General features: G+C 47.8%; 1 protein-coding gene across 15 annotated transcripts in view; it reads right to left on the reverse strand.

The window, feature by feature from the left end:
- The window catches only part of PLEKHG3 (pleckstrin homology and RhoGEF domain containing G3), an 83,728-nt gene that overhangs the window by 18,053 nt on the left and 44,879 nt on the right, over window positions 1-20,796 (reverse strand). Inside the window, exon 2 of one of the 15 annotated variants that reach the window (XM_041757696.1) lies at window positions 19,783-19,911. The exons of 13 other annotated variants lie outside the window; for them this stretch is intronic. The gene's annotated coding sequence lies outside the window, so the exon portion shown is untranslated. Of the gene's footprint in view, window positions 1-789; window positions 815-19,782; window positions 19,912-20,796 lie in introns of those variants that run through there. One more of the 15 variants, XM_041757698.1, reaches the window with a different exon arrangement.

Raw genomic sequence — 20,796 nt, forward strand, 5'->3', positions numbered from 1 at the left:
AGGTGACCTAAGCTCAGGGGATTTGAGGGTGATCTGGCAAATGAATGATGGCGAATAAACTGGTGCCTCTACAGAGCTGACAGTCAAGAGCCCAGCAAGGACCCCCTCCAGCACAGCACTTGGCCACTGCAGGGCTCTGCTTGGGCAGAGGGAGGGGTGTCACCTCCTTGGTGATCTACAGGAGCCTCTCACTTTGCAGATAAGGACACAGTGGCAGCGCTAAGGCCATTCCTGCCTTCTCCCTCCCTTCCAGGTGCAACAGAGGATTAATTAACAGGCTCATCTTGGTGAAACTCTGAGCATCTCGGAGGAGAGCCCCTTGGGAAATGCAGCACCGCCACTTTTTCCTCCTTCCTCAAAAGAGCCTTTAAAATTAACCAGCTAGGCCTTTCCACAGAACCAGTCCACGGGGTAATGCTGTGTCATTTGAGCACAAAGAAAGACAAAGATCCAAACTCCGCCCTAGTCCTTAACCCCCAGCCATAAGGGACTCCGGTGTCCTTCAAAGCCCACTGCACTCAGGCACAACCCTCCCACCCCCGCTGTCAGTCCCAGCTGGAACAATGGGGCAGAAACTTATGACCTAAGACCTTTCCCAGATCAGACCTGGGGTCAACCAGCCCCTGTGGGGATGCTAAATGGCAAAGGCCCAAGTCCCAGATGGATTTCACAGCTGGCCAGGTCAGTTTTAAAGTAGAAGATTAGCCACAGCTCCGCTCCACCCCCACACACACTCCCTCAGAGGGGCCTTCTGAGGGTCACTCTTTGGGGACCCCTGGCCATACGAACCCAGAAATGAAAGCATCTTTTCTCCTCTGGATGAACTGAACGCACCGGTCTCCCTGCAAAGCAAGTTCACGTTCTCAAGGTAGTAGCGCCCGTGCCCCGCACCCCTCCCGAGGCTGAGATGAAGCATACCAGCCGACAGCTGAAGCGTTCTAAGTGCTGCAGACGCAGCAAGCCTCTTTGACCTAACACGGCTCTGAACACAGCACCATTATTACCCCGATTTTACAGACACAGAAACTTGAGGCCACAGAAATAGCATGTGGCAGAGCCTGGATGTGAACTTAGGCTCTAGTGTTGCCTCTCCCCTGCCCCTGCCCGCCGTCTCCCTAATGGATTTCACACAAGCCAGGCCCACAGGCAAACGATTAGTCACACACTGGATGCTACCCGTGGGGGACTTATTAAGGCTTGAAAGATCAGGGCTTTTAACAAGACACTTCATTTACCGTACAAAGGCCATGCAGGTAAAGGAATGAAAGTTAAGATTCTTTACAGCTACTTCTAGACCTGCTACTCTGTGAGCTCTGGCCACTTACCCTCCTTTTGGAACAATACGGTAAAATACAAATTCCAAGTCAAAGGATGGCAGGTCACAGAAAAGGAAAAAAGCATGAGGTCATTGAGGTCCCCAGGATGTGACTATAATTCCTCACATAAGACAAGCTCTGCAGGGACCAGGAGACCCAGGGTCAGAAAGCTCTCTAGGACAGGAGGCTTGCTGGAAAAGAACACAAAGACCCAGAAAAGAAGGGGGACAAGCATGTGGGGCAGTGAGAGCAAACAAGGCAGAGCACAGGAGTGGGTTTTAATAGAGTCATCACACCCAATCAGAATGCATTTTGGTTCTGAAAGCCTGATCCCAACCATTACTGTGTGTGTAGCTCAAACTCCCAGAAAGACAGCACAAGACCCTGTCCACATGTCCTGGGCCAGAGGCAAGCTTTCCTTCCTCTCTACTATCACCCGAGAGCCAAGATTAGAACTCAGGTCTTTATTTATTTATTTTTTTTAAATATTCAAACTTTTTTTTTTTTTATTCAGAGAGAGAGAGAGAGAGAGAGAGAGAGAGAGGCAGAGACACAGGCAGAGGGAGAAGCAGGCTCCATGCAGGAAGCCCGACGTGGGATTCGATCCCGGGTATCCAGGATCACACCTGGGGCTGCAGGCAAGAACTCAGGTCTTTAAATTCATCTGGGAGACACAGTCTGCTGGGGACGTGGGAGCCTAAAGGAGACAGGCAGAGCGGCCAAAGCCCCAAGCCACATGCCCACGCCCACCTCCTCCTACCACACCCAGTCTCCAAGTTCCCAGAGTCTCCCCTAATCATGACCTCTTCTATCTCTCAACATGAGTCAGTCCAATCATCAATCAGTGAATCAGTCTTCTAGAAAACGTTGTATCTCCAGTCCCACACCTGTGAAGGTCCCCTAAGCCTTTCTTTTTGATGGAGCCAAGAAGTGGCTCAGACACACATGGTGGGGGGGGGGGGGGGGGGGCAGGGGAAGTAGGGGAGGCAGGAGAGAAATGTTTCTTTTATATATATATATAAAGTGCCCCCCTCCTTCTCCTGCCTTCTCAGCCCACTGGCCAGGTAGGGAGGGCCAGAAGGGAGTGTTATATATATATATATATATATATATATATATATATATATATATATAATCTCTCTAAATTTAAGCACAGTTTGCACCCTTCCTCCACCTACACCTCCCCAGGTTATCGGCCCTCCCTTTTGAGGACCTTCCCTGAATGTACCCAGACAGGGAGGCAGGTTGCAACATGTCCCTTGGGTTCCCAGCACAGCTGACTGGGGTCAAGTCCCAAGTCCTTCTCCTCCTCACTAAGCCTCAGCACCATGTCCCCATCTAATCCATACCCCTGCCTCCAACAGAAAAAAAAAGACAAAACTCATAGTCCCCATGTTCTGTCCTCAGGCCTCTGGTCACTGATGCAAAAGGACCCTGCTCCCCCATCCCCAACTTCAGAAAAGATGGTCCCAGGGGCACTTTGGTGGCTCAGACAGTTAAGCAGCCAACTTTTTTTTTTTTTAATATTTTATTTATTTATTCATGAGAGAGAGAGAGAGAGAGAGACACATAGGCAGAGAGAGAAGCAGGCTCCATGCAGGAAGCCTGATGTGGGACTTGATCCTAGGTCTCCAGGATCACGCCCTGGGTCAAAGGCAGGTGCTCAACCGCTGAGCCACTCAGGGGTCCCTAAGCAGCCAACTCTTGATCTCAGCTTAGGTCTTGATCTCAGGGTCTTGAGTTCAAGCCCCATGTTGAGCATGGGAAGGAAGGAAGAATGAAGAGGAGAAGAGAAGAAGAGAAGAAGAGAAGAGGAGAAGAGAAGAGAGAAGAGAAGAGAAAAAAGAAAGAGATGGTCCCACAGGGGCACTCACCTAGAACCTTCTGGAGAACTTCTCCTTTTCTGGTCCTGGGGAATCCCAGGACTCAGTAACATTCCCTTCTGGCCCTCCCTCCCTGGCCAGTGGGCTGAGAAGGCAGGAGAAGGAGGGGGGCACTTGCTGGACAACCCTCTGTGCAGGCCAGCTCTGGAGACGCCCCAGAAAACACTTGCTTCAGAGAGGCTGGCTCCAGGTGCGGAGGAGGCTGATGTCATCCTTTCACCTTCCGCTCCTCACCCCACACCCAAGAAGCGGAAGCCCGACACACCTGTCCCAGAGGAGGCCAGGAGAGGAGGGGGGCTCTCCCAAAGGCAACTGCGCCAACGTCTGCCAGCCTGGCACGCCTCCCCAGGGGCTTCTTTCATCGCTCAACTACACCCCCTACCCGTTCCAAAGGCTCTCCAAACCTGGGCAGCCAGCCACCTTTGACCTTCCTCCTGAACGATGGCCCAAGTCCCCAGTCAGGAACTCCTCAGACATGGTACCAGAAGGAAGCAACAGAGAAGAGCTACAGCTTCTCCAGAGAAGCACAACAGGAGCAAGGTGAACCGCCAGACCGATCTCAAACAGGGGTGCTGAGCTCACTCAGCTGTGCCGTCACCCACAGCCGCCCCACGCCCGGCTCTTTGCCTGTCTCTTCTTGCCGCTCTCCCTGGGCCACACCAGCAGGACATCTTTCACCACAGCCCTGGAGGCTTTCCGGAGGACAGGAGGATCCCTGAGAGGGTCTGGCCCTTTGCCCCTTCCTGGAGCAGCTTCCTCACTCCGGCCCTTCCAGCCATCCCCAGAGACTTGGGGGCTCTAAGCATCCTAAGAAAGGACAAGGAAAGGCTCCCTTGGGAGTGACTGTGTTGGATGTGTTCAATGTATGCAACGTGACTGTCACAGAGGCCGTGCAAATAGTGTGACCAGGGTTTCTGGGCCACAAAGCCAGGCCAGCTGGCTCAAACTCATTTCCCCTTCTGAATTTATTTTCCCTTGTGAATTCCTTTTCCCATCACCCCGGAACAGCAGGGGCCACCAAGTGCATCTGGGTCTTTGAAGCAGGATTTCAGCTGCCAAGAAGGAAAGGGCTTGTGGCTGCCAGTGGAGCCTTCCCACCTGAATTCTGAGAGGATGTCTGTGTCTACAGACTGAAGTCCAGAAAACTTCCTCAGCCTGGCCCTGGAAGGGAAGGAAAGCCCCTGGCATCTTGTCTCAATGGGAGGACCCCTCGTCTACACCTCACTGTTCCCACCACCCCACAGCCACAATATTTGCTCATGTGGTTTCCCATACCTGGGATGTGTCCCAGACTCTCCCTCCCTACACAAGTTTGGTCAAATCATCTTCTTCAGAAAGGCCTCCTCCACCACTTTCAGCGAATCCAACACACACACTACGTGTGACTTTGCCCCCACTTCAAAGAATGAACACATCCTAATCCCTGGATATAAGGAACCTATGGAGGCTGTTTTATCTGGCAAAAGAGACTTTGCAGATGTGACCAAGCTGAGGCTCTAGAGATGGGGAGATTACCCTAGTTACCTGGGGTGGGGGCTGATGTAATCACTAGGGTCCTGACAGGAGGGATGCAGTATTCAGGAGCTGATGTGACAGCAAAAGCAGAGGGACAGACAGAAAGACTGCTGGTTGGGCTCCCTGGGTGGCTCAGCAGTGTGGTGCCTGCCTTTAGCCCAGGGCATGATCCTGGAGTCCTGGGATTGAGTCCCATATCAGGCTCCCTGCATGGAGCCTGTGTCTCCCTCTGCCTATGTTTCTGCCTGCCACCCGCCACCCCCCCTCCCGTGTCTCTCATGAATAAATAAATAAAATCTAAAAAAAAAAAAAACAAGAAGAAGAAAGAAAGAAAGACAGACTGACTGGCTGGTGGCTTTGCAGAGGAAAGGAATCAGCAGCCACAGGGTCTGGAGAGCCTCAGGAGGCTGGAATGGGTGAGTAAACCTATGCTCCCCCTGGAGCTTCCAGAAGGAACACGGTCCTGTGTTCTCACCTCCAGAACTGTAAGATAATATGTGTTGTTTCAAGCCACTAAGTTTGTGGGGTTTGTTACAGCAGCCATAGGACACTAATACACTTCTTTTCACTCTAGTGACCTTGAGTATCACTTACAGTGCTGATCCTTGGGGGATTGATTGTACATGCATGCTTTTCTTCTGGACTAGACGGTAAAAGTCAATGGGACTGGGCCTGCTTCCCTGTACCCTTCTTTCACCCCTCAGAGAGCAATGCACATACTAGGTGCTCAATAAACACCTGTGGGAGGTCTGCAGAATTGTGCTGAAGGACCTCTCACTGGTCCCATAGTCAGGTGAAAGATAAATAGGGTCAAAATCAAGGGCTGAGCCAGTTTCCTCCTAGACTAATGAGTTTCCACATTAGTCACTTCCAGCAAGTTTCCAATCTGCTGAGATACCCAGGAGCAGTGACTGCTCATTCACCCAAAGAGTCCTGTCCTACTTGGCCCCAGACAATGGACTAGAGCAGAGCAGAGCTGCCTTGCCATCATGCCACCTATCAAGTGACCAGCCACAAAAAATTGAGAGGAAGGGAAAAAAGTGGCCAAGGAACCACTTTGGAATTCAGAGAAGAGACTACAGTAAGATCCCCCTACAAAAATCCCAGGAAAAGCTGTCTACCAGAAGTTTCATATACATACTGAAGGCAAATGACAGCAATTACTGTTGATTAGAAACTGCCATTGCTCACAGCCAGTGTAGGTGAACGTGGCTCCCAGCACAGCTGGTCACTAAGCAGAGAAATGACACAATGTCCCCAGAAGATGGAGCAGCTAAAGCCAGTGCTAGAAATCACTGACAGATTCTGTGCTCCTAGAGGCCCCATTTCTCTCCTCGCTAGGCCAAAAAGGCTCACAGGACCTCCACTCCTTACCAGAAAACTTCAGGAACCTCGCCCTGCAAATCAGCCATCTTGCTGTCCCTACCCCTGGGCCAGGGGCTGTTGGTTTTGAGGCCTCTAGGCTGGGGTGGGGGCAGGGAGGAAATGCAAGCCACATCTTTCACAGTTGCAGCATTTACTGTTGCATCACATTTAAGGGCACTGGAGAGAATCTTAGCTTGAAGCAAGTAGGAGCAGAGGGGTCCCACTAGGTCCCTCTGAGTCCCCAGCAGAGGAGGAGACACTATGCAGGCACATGTATGCACAGGAGTCCACAGAGCAGAGGTTACTGGCACTAAATGGATTCACAAGCTCTGGAGTCAGGTACACCTGGTCTGAAACCCAGCACCTCGGCTTTATGGGCCCGTGTGGCCTTGGGCAAGCCACTTGACCAGACTGAGCTTCAAGTTCCTCATCTGCAAAAGGAGAACAAAAGCACCAACCTCCCTGGTCTTCAAGAGTGAGAAGAAAGAGCAATCCGTACCATGTATGACGCAAAGTAAACCCACCGTGAGTGGTAGGATGACAAGTATGGATAGATTAATTACTATTTGTTCACGAGCACTGGGACAGATTTTTTTTTCTGATTTGTGCCTAAAATGTTTACCCACATCTCAAATTAATAATAAAGATAAAAGTACTAAACTTGGTGAACTAGCATGACCTAATCCTCCCCCACCATCTATAATCCCAACATCCATTCAAACCATGATCTTATATGGGAAAATATAAAGCAATTCAGCTGGAAAGGAACACAGTCTGATATCCATGCCCAAGAGAAAGGCAAACCAAAAGATGAAGTATAAGTGAGTCAGAGCCCTTTGCTGTAGCAGGCAAGGCACAGGCCTCAGGGTTCCGCAGGGAAAGACAGCATGTACTGCTAGGAGCTAAAGAGGAGCAGAAGCATGGAAGACAACAGGCTTAAGCAGGAACAGAACTTAAGGAAATGCAAAGTGGCAAAAGCAAAAATAAGTGATCAGTAAAAACCACCCTTAACACTGGCTCTTTGGTTTGTTTTTGTTTTTTTTTAAGATTTTCTTTATTTATTCATGAGACACACACACACACACACACAGAGAGAGAGAGAGAGAGAGAGAGAGAGAGAGAGGGGCAGAGACAGGCAGAGGGAGAAGCAGGCTCCATGCAGGGAGCCCGATGTGGGACTCGATCCTGGGTCTCCAGGATCATGTGCTGGGCTGAAGGTGGTGCTAAACCGCTGAGCCACCCAGGCTGCCCTAGCTCTTCAGTTTTAAAGAAAAAATTAAATCCAGCCTCAAAGTACACATGTGAAGATCTAGGACATACGACAAAAACACAAGGTACTAGGAAAAGTCTTGCTGTTCACCCATGTCCTAAATCACAGGGAAGGGCAGCCTGGTGGCTCAGCGGTTTAATGTCGCCTTTGACCCGGGGCCTGATCCTGGAGACCCGGGATCGAGTCCCGCATCAGGCTCCCTGCATGGGGCCTGCTTCTCCCTCTGCCTGTGTCTCTACCTCTCTGTTTCTCATGAATAAATAAATAAAATCTTTTAATAAAAAATAAATTGCAGGGATTATCAAAGAGGGAGAGAGCAACAAAATGTGTATGAATGAGCCCAGAGACTCCAGCCAGCACTGCTCAAAACCAGCCCCAGTTCTGCTCCCAAACAGCTGGATGATAAAGGAACAAGCCAGTGAGCAATTTGTGCCACAACGTCTACCCTCTCATTTAGGGATAACAGTCCCTGCCCTTCCTAAGTTGTGAGCTTCAGAATTCACTGGACAAGTATTTTCAAGCACTCACTTTGCACAGACACTGTGGCAGCCTTGTGGGAGACAGAGATGAATCACACACACAGCCAGCTCTCAAGAGCTGATCCTCTATCAGGAGAAGCAAGACAAGTGCCCCAATAACAAAAGGAGGTAAAGAATGGGGTCGTGAACAGTATGGGAGTTCAAGACTGCCTCCAGTTCGGCAATTCATTCCACGCTTCTGAACACCATGCTAAAATGAATAAGACATTGTCTCTTGGTCTTTGAGGAACCGAATTCTAGAAGGAAAAACAGCCATATAAACACATCATGCATAAGGCAATGCCTTGAGTCCTGGTGTAGAAGGTACGAATACATCAACTGTGCTAACAGAAGGAGTAGCTGGTACAACCTGGGGGTCCTGGACAGCTTTAAAAGAGGCGATATTTCAGATGTGCCTTGAGGGATGAACTGGCTTTTACTTGCCAAGTGAAGAAGAGACGGAAGGCCCCTGATGCAAAGGCAGCAGCATGGGAGAGCTGAGTCCCAAAAGGACCTGGACCTTCAAAGGACTTAGGGCAGCTGGCAGCAAGAAGCCAGGCTGGAAGGAATCGGACAGACTGGAGGATGCATCGGCAGTGGCTTTGTGGGAAAGGACATGCCCGAGCCACACCTACTGAGACTCTAGGAAATGGGGTGTAAGGATGGCCCTAAAAAGGCACAATCAGCACGTGGGGCTATGGTAGCCTGTGTCCCTATGGCCAAAGAATGGTCAGGAAGAATCAACAGGCCCTGGAAGGCGCGGACTATTCACAGAGCGCATCAGGGAGGAGAAAGAGAATGACCCAGAGAAACCTCTGCTAGAAAGAGGGAGACCTATTCCAACCGTTGTGTGGCGGGCGGGAGCAATGCGGACCCAAGAAAGGTGAAGAAACAAAGCTCTGTGTAAATTACATGCTTCTGAAAGCAGGGAGAGATCAGAGACTCTAGAAAACTTGAGACGTGGGGGCATCATTGGAACAAAATGTCCCATTTTGGCCTGGGATTCCAGGCCAGCGGCTCTCTACCGGGCTGGGAGTTGGTCAGAGTACATCTCACCACCTGAGGGCTTTCTTCCCTCCCCAAATCCTCACTTTCTCTCCCCAAGCAAATCGGAACTAGTTGGCAAGGCTGCCAACAGGGTGGCTCCCCCAAATGCAACTTCCTCTCTAATTCTAAGCATGACCATCCAGACCATCCAGACCCAGAAAAGTACATTAACGTGAGCAGCCCCCTTCTGTGATCTGCTGCCATACTGCCATCCATCAATCCACCTTCCCTTCCCCTTTCTTGGGCACTACAGCAAAAGTGCTCCGAAGCCCCCCACCCCCGGCCCCATATTTGCCCTGGATGCTGATCTTGGGCCTGATGCCTGAACCCAGAGAAGTTAGGAAAGTGGATTTTCCTTTAGAAGGCAGGCAATAGATTCCCACAAGTGTCAACTCTCAAAGGCAGCCAGCCCTTCGGACAGCAAGGCCTCATTTGCTTCCTCTCCCAGAGCCCAGACAGCCCCTCTCTCCACCCCATAGTACCTACCTCCACCCCCCAGGTCCCTCACCTTCCCTACTAAGGGGCCTCAACCAGAGAGGCCCAAGAAACTCATCCAACCAGTTCCCAGGAGGGAGAAAAGGCACTTTGTCCCTTAATTGAGAGGTTAAGAGACCAGAATGCAGACAGAAGGGTCAGCTATCACCAAACCCCAGATTCTCGGGTGAGGGGATACACGTGGTATAGAGCAGCACAGCCCAGGCAGCAGTTCCGCTCCTGGAAAACCTAGGCCTTGATTCAAGGTTAAAAAATATAGCCAAGTCAAGGTGGCAATCTGTCCCCTGGTCTCCCTGCTCCTGTGACCCAGAGCTCCGGAAGTGGTGGGCACAGCCCCTGCCTGGCAGCGTCCATCCGGGGTGAAGGAGGGTGGGAGAGAGCTTCCTTTCGTTTGTTGACCTGCCACCACTTGATTTTATCGAAAATAACTACCCTCTGTGGATTCTGGGAAAAAAGAAACTTCAGGAAGAAGTAGGAGATTAACTCTGCTTTTCCCAGTGTGTATGTGCTTCTGTGCTGGGTCCCTCCAACAGCAGTCTCTTTTCTAAACCACCCAACTCTGAATGTTCAGATACCAGGAGACCCTCTAAACCCCCCCAAGAGAACTGTCTACAGTCTCCTCCAAAAAAGAAACACAGGGTTGTCTTGTTCTTACTCAGCCACAACTGACAAATCCACTAGAAGAAACCAGGGCAGGATAGGAGAAAAAGAAACCGCTCTCCTATACCTGCATCCATGGGGTTCCTCAGTTTCCGACCCCCAAGGGAGAAACCTACCTTGTGCCCCCAAACCTGGGGCTGGCCAGGTTTGGCAGGGGAGTTTATAAAGGCCTGGAGGCCCAGAGCTGAGAGTTCTCGGCAGGCCCCTTGAGCCCCCCTGGCCTGGCCTCAGCCGGGTACCTACCGCTTTCCTCAAAAGGGCTCCCATCGGAGCACTGACAGGGCCGCCTGGGGCCAGGGAGCTGCATCCTCCCAGCCCCGGCAGCCGAGCAGTTAACAGGCTTGGGGCGAGCAGCGAGCTGCCACCAACAGCCTCGGGAATTAAAGTGCCCGCCGCCTCCTGCAAAACCTCTCCAATAAATGTCCTATTCAGAACCAGTTCCGCGTGTGGGTCATACTTTCTGCATTTCTTTCATTCCTGATTCCTGGGGGGCCCTTGACGGAGGAAATGAGGCATCTCCCCCTAATTCAGCAGGTCCCCTCTGGGTGAGGACCCGGGTCACCGTCTGGCAGGTAAGCACAGCCCCACTGAGGACCTGCGCAGATCTGAGCAATTAACACAAGGCGACACTAACTGCAGGAAGTCAAATACTGAAGACACTTGAACAAAGCCAGATCATTCACCAGCACAACAATACTCCATTTATGTGGCTCCTCCCCCACCCCAGGCCCTCAAAGCCTGAGGATATTAACCCTTGTCCTTATAACAGCCAGGAGCACAGGGAAGGGGCAGGTGGGCAGCATGCATTATTATCCCTGTTTTAGGGATCAGGAAACTGAAGTACAAGTGGCTCCCCAAATGCCAAATTGGAATACCAACGAGCGTGTTATTAGGGTGCACCAGACATTGTGCCGAACACAATCTCTATGTAATCTCCTCACAACCCCAAGGTCCAGAGCCATGTGTTCACTTACCCAAGGGCCAAACAGGGAGGTAGGAGGGAGAGCTCTGTGGTTTTCTGGAATCCCTGCTTCCAGAGTTCACCATTCCTCAACACTGCCTCCCATGGTTGGGCTTGAGATGTGTATGGCACTCCCTCAGCCCACCTTGTGCCCTCAGGCACTTCAAGTTGTACAAGTAACACTTTGCTCAGACCAAGTTCTTACACTATGGGGCAACCTCAGAAAGAGGGCAAAATGGAGTCACCTAGAAATTCATAATTCCCTTCTAGAAGTTTCCAGGAATGGTTTATATTGCCCATTGAGGATGGCCCAAGGACCAGGACACAGGCTGCCTTTCCCTTATGTGACCTTATACCCTGTCACAGCAAGAGGAACTCACCTGCGAGCAGCTCAATGAGTGGCAAGTACCTAAAGTGTCTTCTGCGAAGGTTCTATCTTCTTAACTCAATTACAGCCTCCTACAGGTAAGAATCAGATGGGGGGTGGGGCGGTATACCCTATTGCCTCCAGGTTTTCTGACACTCAAATGCCTACTGCCGATTTTGGAAGCTGTGCAAAATATGCCAGAAACAGGCTGAAATGAAGCACATGAGGTGGATGGTATTTTCTGAGCTCTTAGAGGAAAAAAAAAAGACATCCCCAGTGGAGGCTCAGAAAAAGGTTTGGGAATGGAGAGCCAAGCTGTTCACCTCTTCTTTACTGCCTGCTTAGACCCAGCCCAGCTAGCTGAAAGCTGCAGAGTCAAGGCTGAGATGACTTCCTTCTGAAGATAGGATTACTCAAACCCGCTAACATTTATTGGCAGTATAAACCATGTGCCAGGTGGTGAGAACACAACAATACATAAGACAAATCCTTGCCATTGAGGAGCTTACCTTCCAATAGAGAAGGACACAAAAGGTAGACAAATGACTAATGTATTTCTAGATAGTGATAAATGTCATAAAGAAGATTAAAGCAGAGAAAAGAGAGTCGGGTACTCTCTCTTTAACAAATAAAATATTTTTAAAAGCCAGGGGAGTGCCTGGGTGGCTCAGTCAGTTAAGCATCTGCCTTCAGCTCAGGTCTTGATTCCAGGGCCCACATCTGGCTCCCTGCTCAGCAAGGAATCTGCTTATACCTCTCCTTTTGCCCCTCCCCCTGCTTGTGCTCTCTCTTTCCTCCAAATAAAAATAAAATCTTTAATAAAAGAAAGAAGAGTGAGTGGGAGATGAGGATGTTATTTGGTCGAGAGGTTTAGAAAAAGACTATGAGAAGGTGAATCTTGAGCAGAGTCCTATGTAAGAATCAGGCAGACATGCAAAGTTCTGGGGGAAGATCTTTCCAAAAGTCCTTTCCTCTACTCCACCTTGCCACCCACCCACACATTTCATTGTATGTCCTAGACCTCATCATCAGCAGTAAGTGCAAACTTCTAAACTACCTTACTTTTAAGCATCACACTCCCTGCAACCACTGAAGGGGAGCTGAGTATAAAATTACTAACTATACAACAAAAGAAACCATCCACAAGGGAGTAAAAAGATTGAACAAATTGGTACTTCAAGAACTAAAAAAAAAATTTTTTTTTACTTTCATGATGGTGCCCTTTGGAATGCTAAAGTTTTTAATTTTGATAAAATCTAGTTTATTGGGACACCTGGGTGGCTCACCAGTTGGGCACATGCCTTCGACCCAGGTCATGATCCCGGGGTCCTGGGATCGAGTACCACATCGGGGTCCCTGCATGGAGCCTGCTTCTCTCTCTGTGTGTCTCTCATGAATAAATAAAATCCTAAAAAAACAAACCAAAAAAACCATAAAATCTGGTTTATCTACTTGTTTTGGTGTATCTAATTTTGATATTTACGAAACCATTGCTCATCCAAATTGACCAAGGTTTACTCCTATGATTTCTTGTAAGAGTTTTATAGTTTTAGGGAACCCTGGGTGGCGCAGTGGTTTAGCGCCTGCCTTTGGCCCAGGGCGCGATCCTGGAGACCTGGGATCGAATCCCACGTCAGGCTCCCGGTGCATGGAACCTGCTTCTCCCTCTTCCTCTCTCTCTGTGTAACTATCATAAATAAATAAAAGTTAAAAAATTATTTTTAAAAAAAAGAGTTTTATAGCTTTAGGTCTTACATTTGGGTATATGATACATTTTGCCTTAGCTTTTGCATAAAAAAAAAGTGAAAGACCAATCACAAAATGGGAGAATATGGTTGGAAATCATATATCTGTCAATGAACTTGTAACCAGAACATCTAAGGTACCCTTACAACAATAGTAACAAAACTCAACTTAAAAATGGGCAAAGACTGGGACGCCTGGGTGGCTCAGCGGTTGAGTGTCTGTCTTCTGCTCAGGGTATGATCCCAAGGTCTGGGGATAGAGTCCTACATCGGGCTCCTGCGAGGAGCCTCCTTCTCCCTCTGCCTGTGTCTCTGCCTCTCTCTCTCTCTCTCTCTCTCTCATGAATAAATAAAATCTTTAAAAAAAAAAAAAGGCAAAGATTTGGATAGTTCTATAAAGAAGATATACAAATGGCCAATAAGCACATGAAAATATGCTCAACATCATAAGTCACTAGGGAATTGCAATCAAAACCACACTTAAAACACACACACACACACACACACACACACACACACACACACACACACACATTTAATAAGGCAGCCCGGGGGGCTCAGCAGTTTAGTGCCGCCTTCAGTCCAGGGTCTGATCCTGGAGACCCAGGATCGAGTCCCACATCGGGCTCCCTGCATGAAGCCTGCTTCTCCCTCTGCCTGTGTCTCTGCCTCTCTCTCTCTCTCTCTCTCATGAATGAATAAATAAAATATTTAAACACACACACACACACACAATATCACTGCATACCACTAGGATGGCTAAAATCTAAACAGTGTTAAATAACAAGTGTTAGTGAGCATGTGGAGAAATTAGAATCTTTGCACACTTCTGGTAAGAATGTAAAATAGTGAGGCTTATTTGAAAAACAATTTAGCAGTTCCTCAAAAAGAGTTACCATGAAAAAAATAAATTAAATAAAATAAAAATAAAAAGAGTTACCATGTGTCCAGGAAATTGTATGCCTAAGAAAATTAAAAATACATCTGTACAAAAAGCTGTACATAACTGTTCACAGAAGCATTATTCATAATAGCCAAAATGTGGAAAGAGTTCAAATGCCCATTAACTGATGAAAAGATAAAATGCAGTTTATCCATATGATGGATTTTTTGGCAATAAAAAGAAAGAATGAAGGTCTGATAATATTCCACAACATGCATGACTCTTGAAAACATCACGCTAAGTGGGAGAAGCTAGTCATAATACATTACATACTTATGAACTCATTTATGTGAAATATCCAGAATAGGCAAATGCAGAGAAAGATTCATGGTTGCGTGGGGATGGGAGATGGGGAGAATGGGAAATGACTGCTAACGGATACAGGGTTTCTTTGTGGGAGGATAAAAATGTTTTAGGATTAGATAGCGGTAATGGTTGCACGACTCTGTAAATATACTAAAAACCACTGAACAGTTGACATGGATGAATTATAAGAGATGTGAAATATACCTCAAAGTTATAAATCAATCAGACAAATCTTAAAAGTAATAATTGGGGAAAGTATAGACTAATTGATAACTAATACTGGAAAGTTTGGCTATTCCTCTGGAAAAAATAAAATCAGTTTGGTCTTAGAAGGTTGAGTGGTTCTCCACCTTGGTTGGACATAAAAGTCACCTGCCCATTTCATAAGCATGCCTGGGCCCCACCCCAAGATATTTTTATTTTATTGGTTTGATCTGACATCAAACCAAGACTCTGACATCAGTAATTTCTTTTTTAAATTTCCTCATAAGGCTTTAGTGGTGGAGCCAGAGTTGAGATCTAGTTTCTTATAAAGAAAATACATTCCAGGTGAATTTAAAATGTAAGCATGGGAAGCATAACTTATATTTACAAGAAAATATATAAAATATTTATAAAATCAGAGTAGGAGAGGATTTCTTAAACAAGAGAAAGTACAAACAAAAGATTTGTAAATCTGACATTAAATTAAAATTTCCTTATGAAAAAATGATGTTAGTAAAGACACCCCACAGTTCCATGTAATGAATATAACCTAAAAGATTATTTAACATACATATTTTAACTCCTAGAAATCAACAAGAAAAAGGCAATGGCAATTACATTTTTTAATCTGAGAAAGCACAAAAGTGGTGGGGGGTGGGGGGTAGAAGGAGAGGAAGAGAATCTCAAGCAGACTCCCTGCTGACCATGGAGCCTGATGCGAGCCAAGCTCATGACCCATGAGAAGGCGACCTGAGCCAAAGTGAACTCAGATACTTAACTGAGGGACTCAGGCACGCCAAAGCAATGGCAATTAAAACTCTGGAAAAGTCCACAAGAAGCTATACCATGTGTGGGCAGTGTGGGCACGGAAGCTGGGGGCTGTAGAACACGGGTGGGAAACTTTTCACTCTGTTCTCTTTTGGAGTTTGAATCATGTGGATGTATTACCCAGTTAAAAAAAAAATTAATTAATGTAAAGGGCAAAGACTCAGAATAACATGATTGGCCAATAAACAGGAAAAAAGTGCTTGTCCCTACCTACAAAGTGTTAATTTTTAAAAACCCTTGTTTTAGGGCAGCCCAGGTGGCTCAGCGGTTTGGCGCCTGCCTTCGGCCCAGGCTATAATCCTGGAAACCCAGGATCGAGTCCCACATCGGGCTCCCTGCATGAAGCCTGCTTCTCCCTCTGCCTGTGTCTGTGCCTCTCTCTCTCTCTCTGTGTCTCTCTCATGAATAAATGAAGAAAATCTTTAAAAAAAAACAAAACAAAAAAACCTTGTTTTAAATAATTTTTTTAAATTTTTTTTAATTTATTTAATACCATTTCATACCTACCAGATTGAAAGACACAATCTAAAGTTAGTGAAATAGGAGTCCTCTAATTTCTGCTAAGAACTTAAATTAGTTACAAATCATCTGGGGACCCTGTTTCATGGTATCTTGACTAGTACCGCTGCTGAGTAGAAAAGACTGGCACACAGATATTCAACACATTATTATTTATAGTGGCGAAAGAATTAGAAACAACCTAAATGTCCATTGATAAAGAAACTGTGATATAATTATACAATAGATACCACACAACAGTTGAAGGAATAAATGAAATTTAAATATATCGACATGGATAAATCTAGATAACAATGTTGGATAAAAATTCAAGAACACACTGAATATGATGTTATATATGTCAAAATTAAAACAACACGTTTATAGACAAAAGTAAAAAGTATAAAAACATGCAAAGGTACAATAAACACTACTTTAAGGAGAATGTTACTTTGGGGGAGGGAGGGAAAGAGAAAAGTTTCCCCAAGAAAAAGGAGCTTCAATTGCATGTGTACCATTCTAGCTCTATGATAAATGAGAGAGGCAAGTATGGTACAATGACCATTTGCCAGGTCTGGATGGTGGAACAGGGAGTCAGGTCCGAGTTCCTAGGCAGGGGTGGGCCCCAGCCTCCTAGAGACTGACTGGAGCAACCAGCACCAACACTGCACACCAGAGCACCTTCCAGCAGCATCCAAAACCAAAACAAAGGAACAAAGCTCTTGATGGAAAGAGGCCTGGGATGTTTGAAACTGCAGCTCCTCCCTGTCATTTTCTGGCCTCTGAAAGTGCTGTGTGGCACCCAGGCAGATGCTTAAAATGTAAATGTACTGAAAGCATTCTTGTGTCTACTAAGACAAGTACCCTTTGGGATAATTGGCAGTCTACCTGGGTGGAGCTGAATTAGGGTTGGACCTGTCTCTGCTGTACTAAATAAAACACATTAAAACCTGGACTCACTCCTCACCCCCCATGGAGACGGTCGTCCAAAAAGCCACATTTTTAAGAGAGTTTTTGAAATAGTATTGGGTAAAAAGAAAGAAATAGCCCAGGGTAAAACTGAGTGAGCGCCTGTGCCTCAAGGTCATCCAAAAGTGCAAACCTCATTCCTGCCAAGTCTGGGTGAGTGATCCTGGACGAATTTCCAACCCTGTGTGGACTACATTTCCTTACCTGTGGTTGGTGGTAACACCACTTATTTCACCTTGTTGAGAGGAGTAGTGATATTATTACCTAAGTATCCACACTTTTTAAACTTTTAGTCAATCTGGCCAGGAATCTTAAAAATACGTTACGGCTTCCTCGCATGCCTTCCTAAACAGTCAAGGGAGCATAATTTAACCTTTTCTGGATGACTCAAGGTCACAACTACAGCAAGGCATCAATTATCAAAATGATAATCCCTCCAAGGGCCAAGGTGTACCTAGCCATTCTTCCTAAATCAGAGACCCCGGCTCTGACGCTAGGACTTGCTCTTCCTGCTATTTGACCTCTGTCCACTCTTATTGTCAACCCTCAGTTCCTTGGTGGTCATTTTTGCTCTCTGCTGGTCTCTTCACAGTCTTTCTTTTGCTGCTCCCTTTCAGTTGCCAGCTTGGAAAGAGGATGGCACGATGTATATATAAAAGTTAAATGGAGGGGGATCCCTGGGTGGCTCAGCTGTTTAGCGCCTGCCTTCGGACCAGGGGGTGATCCTGGAGTCCTGGGATCGAGTCCCACATCGGGCTCTCTGCATGGAGCCTGCTTCTCCCTCTGCCTGTGTCTCTGTCTCTCTGTGTCTCTTGTGAATAAATAAATAAAATCTTTAAAAAAAATAAAAATAAAAGTTAAACGCAGTCTGAGGGAGCCGGCATGAAAAAAATGTAGGAACTTGAGTCCTGGCTGATCTGAGGCCCTGTCAGCTATATGCAGATAAGCAAGGCTACAGGGAGGGCGAGTCCTGAAGAGCATAAAAGAGGTGAGTCCCACCACTGCCTTCTGTGGGATATTATGGGACCTGTTACCGGATGAATTATACTCAAAACTACAAGCACACCGCACTGTCCTCTTTGGGCCCAATCTGCATGGGGGCAAGCCCTGCAGCAGGCCTGACGGGGCTGGTCCCAGTGACTCCAGCACCCTGGCACTTCTCTAAGCTGCAGATATACAGCTGCCTGTCCCTCTGCCTCAGCAGCTGACCACGGATTAACTTTCCTAACTATCCCAGGCATTTTTATATAGGAATAGAATATTTGTGAAGAGTGAAAACTTAATTCCTAAGGGTTTCATTACACAGTAGGGTTTCACTTATACAAAAAATATTTATTGGAGGGGCACCTGCGTGGCTCAAGTCCTGATCCTGGGGTCCTGAGATCAAGCCCCACGACTCTCCCATCAACCCCCCCACACAATGGGCTCTCTGCTCAGCAGGGAGTCTGCTTCTTCCTCTCCCTTTGCCCCTCCCCCTCATGTGCTCTTTCTCTCAAATAAATTTTAAAAATCTTTAAAAAAAATATTTATTGGATATGCAGCAAACACTAGGGATGTAGCAATGTGCAGGACAGATAGAGACTACATGAATACTGGTTCCCTTTTCCTGTCAACAAACACTGGCCAACGATTGCTCAAGAACCTCCAATGTACACATACACACACAATCTTCAGCCTGGGGAATAAAGGATACAGGAGTTTTTAGGAGCTTCCAGTACCTGTAGAACCCATCTCTCCTCCTGAGATCCTGTTACCACAGTAAGAACTAGACTTCATTCCTCTTGCACCTCCCTGCATTCTCAGCCAGACCCCAACAACTTCGAGGAATCCCAAACTGTGTTTCCCAAAAGGCCGCATACACAGCCACCAGTGAGCCCATTAGAACCTTGTGCGGGTCCTGTGTCTAGCCCCACAATCTGCTCAGCAGTTAACAGTTTAAGAGTCCTTTAAAAATCCATTCCCTGATGGGGATCCCTGGGTGTTTGGCGCCTGCCTTTGGCCCAGGGCACAATTCCTCGAGTCCCGGGATCGAGTCCCGCGTCGGGCTCCCGGCATGGAGCCTGCTTCTCCCTCTGCCTGTGTCTCTGCCTCTCTCTCTCTCTCTCTCTATGTCTATCATGAATAAATAAATAAAATCTTAAAAAAAAAATCCATTCCCCAAGCTTAAACCAGGGCTCCCTCTCCATACCCAAAAGCCAACCAGAGAACTATAAAAAGCCTGGCTCTCCCTTTGCCTGCGTTCCCAGGTGTCAACAGCCCACCCAGGTGGGCCCGAACCCCCACCACTGCCTTCTCCCCTACAACTCCCCTGGAATAAAAAGCTGGAGCAAGTGAGACCACCAAGCCCAGATTACTCCCAGGATGGGACCTCAGCACAGGCTCATCACACCCTGTTGATTACACTTGATACTGTTCCCTGTGCTGTACGGGAACAAAGATGAATCAAGCACAGTTCCTGCCCTCAGAGAGCTTCGAATCAAAATAAGGAGCACCAAGCAGAGACCCAGTTGAGGGGACTGGCTGTCATTCCAGACAGCTAACTCCCAGAGATGCTGCCAAGTGTCTCCAGATGCACCTTCCTTCTGATCACGGGGTAGTGGACCCTACCCAGTTTTCCTTCTGATTTCAGATCACCCAAAACTCACAAAAATGCTGGAGCAGTTCAGGGCCATCTCTGCACTTCCTCTAAGGCCAGATTATAACTATGAAGTCTCTAGGCACCAATTGGCAGAAAGGTCCTTCACCACAGGGCCTGCCTGGCTGTCCTGCGTGTGCCACAGGGCCTTCAGGGGGTGTGGTTTAGTTGATGACCACTTCCCTGGGCCTCGCCCTCCACAGCACAGCCCATCCCTGCTTCCTGAGCCAGGGCAGGGCCCCCAGGAAACCACTCACCACAACTTTGACAGCAGTCTTAGATCAGGCGCCTCCCTTTGAGGTCTGCAGTTCCAGCTGAGAGAAGAGACTCTATAGACTGGCTGGGTGGATGCAGCGCAAGACTGAGCAGTTGAGTCCAGGCAGGACCTGAGATAAGGCTCCATCAGAATCCTCTCACCACGTATGCCATCTGCCCTGCCCTCCCCCTCTCCCCTATCTTCCTCACCCCTTTCACTCCTCTGAACAAAACTTATCTACAGGAGGCTGGGAGAGGAGCAGATAGCCTTCCCAGCTGGGAGTCCGGGTGGAAATGCCAGGGACCATGGTGTGATTCATCAGGGTTGGTTAGAAGCTGGGGGAATTCCAAAGCAAGGGAGGGACAAGGCTGCCCCCAGTTCACCCTGTCATGGGGGAAGCAGCACACACCTGGGAGTCCTGCATCTTCACCCCCAACCGTTGGAAGTCTAGGATGGGGCAGGAAAATCTCACTAGAAAGTCTGCCCTAACTAGGGTTTCTGTTTTTACCTCCTTCCAATTCCCCACCCAATCCCAACACCTGAAACACAAAGCCTTTCATCCAGAGTCCTTAGCAATGGCATTAAATATCGTGGGCTACCCCTGCACAATTTGGTTGAAGAAATAAGACTATCATTTACTGAACACCTCCGTGGGCTTTGCTGAGCATTCAACACACATTCTCCATTGTTCATTCTCACACAATACCGTATGTGGTAGGTAGGATGACTAACTCCATTTTACAGGTGGGAAACACAGGCTCAGGAGTTCAGCACCACGGGGCTAGCAAGCTGCAAAGCTGGGATCCAAACCCAGCTGCATCTGATTCCAAACCCTGCCCCCCAATCCCACAGTGGGTTGCTCCAACTGGGATTCAAGCAAAGGTGATAAGAGATGAAGGGAAATACTTCCCTCAGGCATTATCTTCAATATCTCTTGCTCAGGAGGCTTCCCAGGCCACCCCATCTAAAATGCCATCTCACTCCCTCCGTGGGGATGCGCGTCCACCTTCCCTAT

Source organism: Vulpes lagopus, chromosome 6 (genome assembly GCF_018345385.1).
Source record: "Vulpes lagopus strain Blue_001 chromosome 6, ASM1834538v1, whole genome shotgun sequence".
Classification (NCBI taxonomy): domain Eukaryota; kingdom Metazoa; phylum Chordata; class Mammalia; order Carnivora; family Canidae; genus Vulpes; species Vulpes lagopus.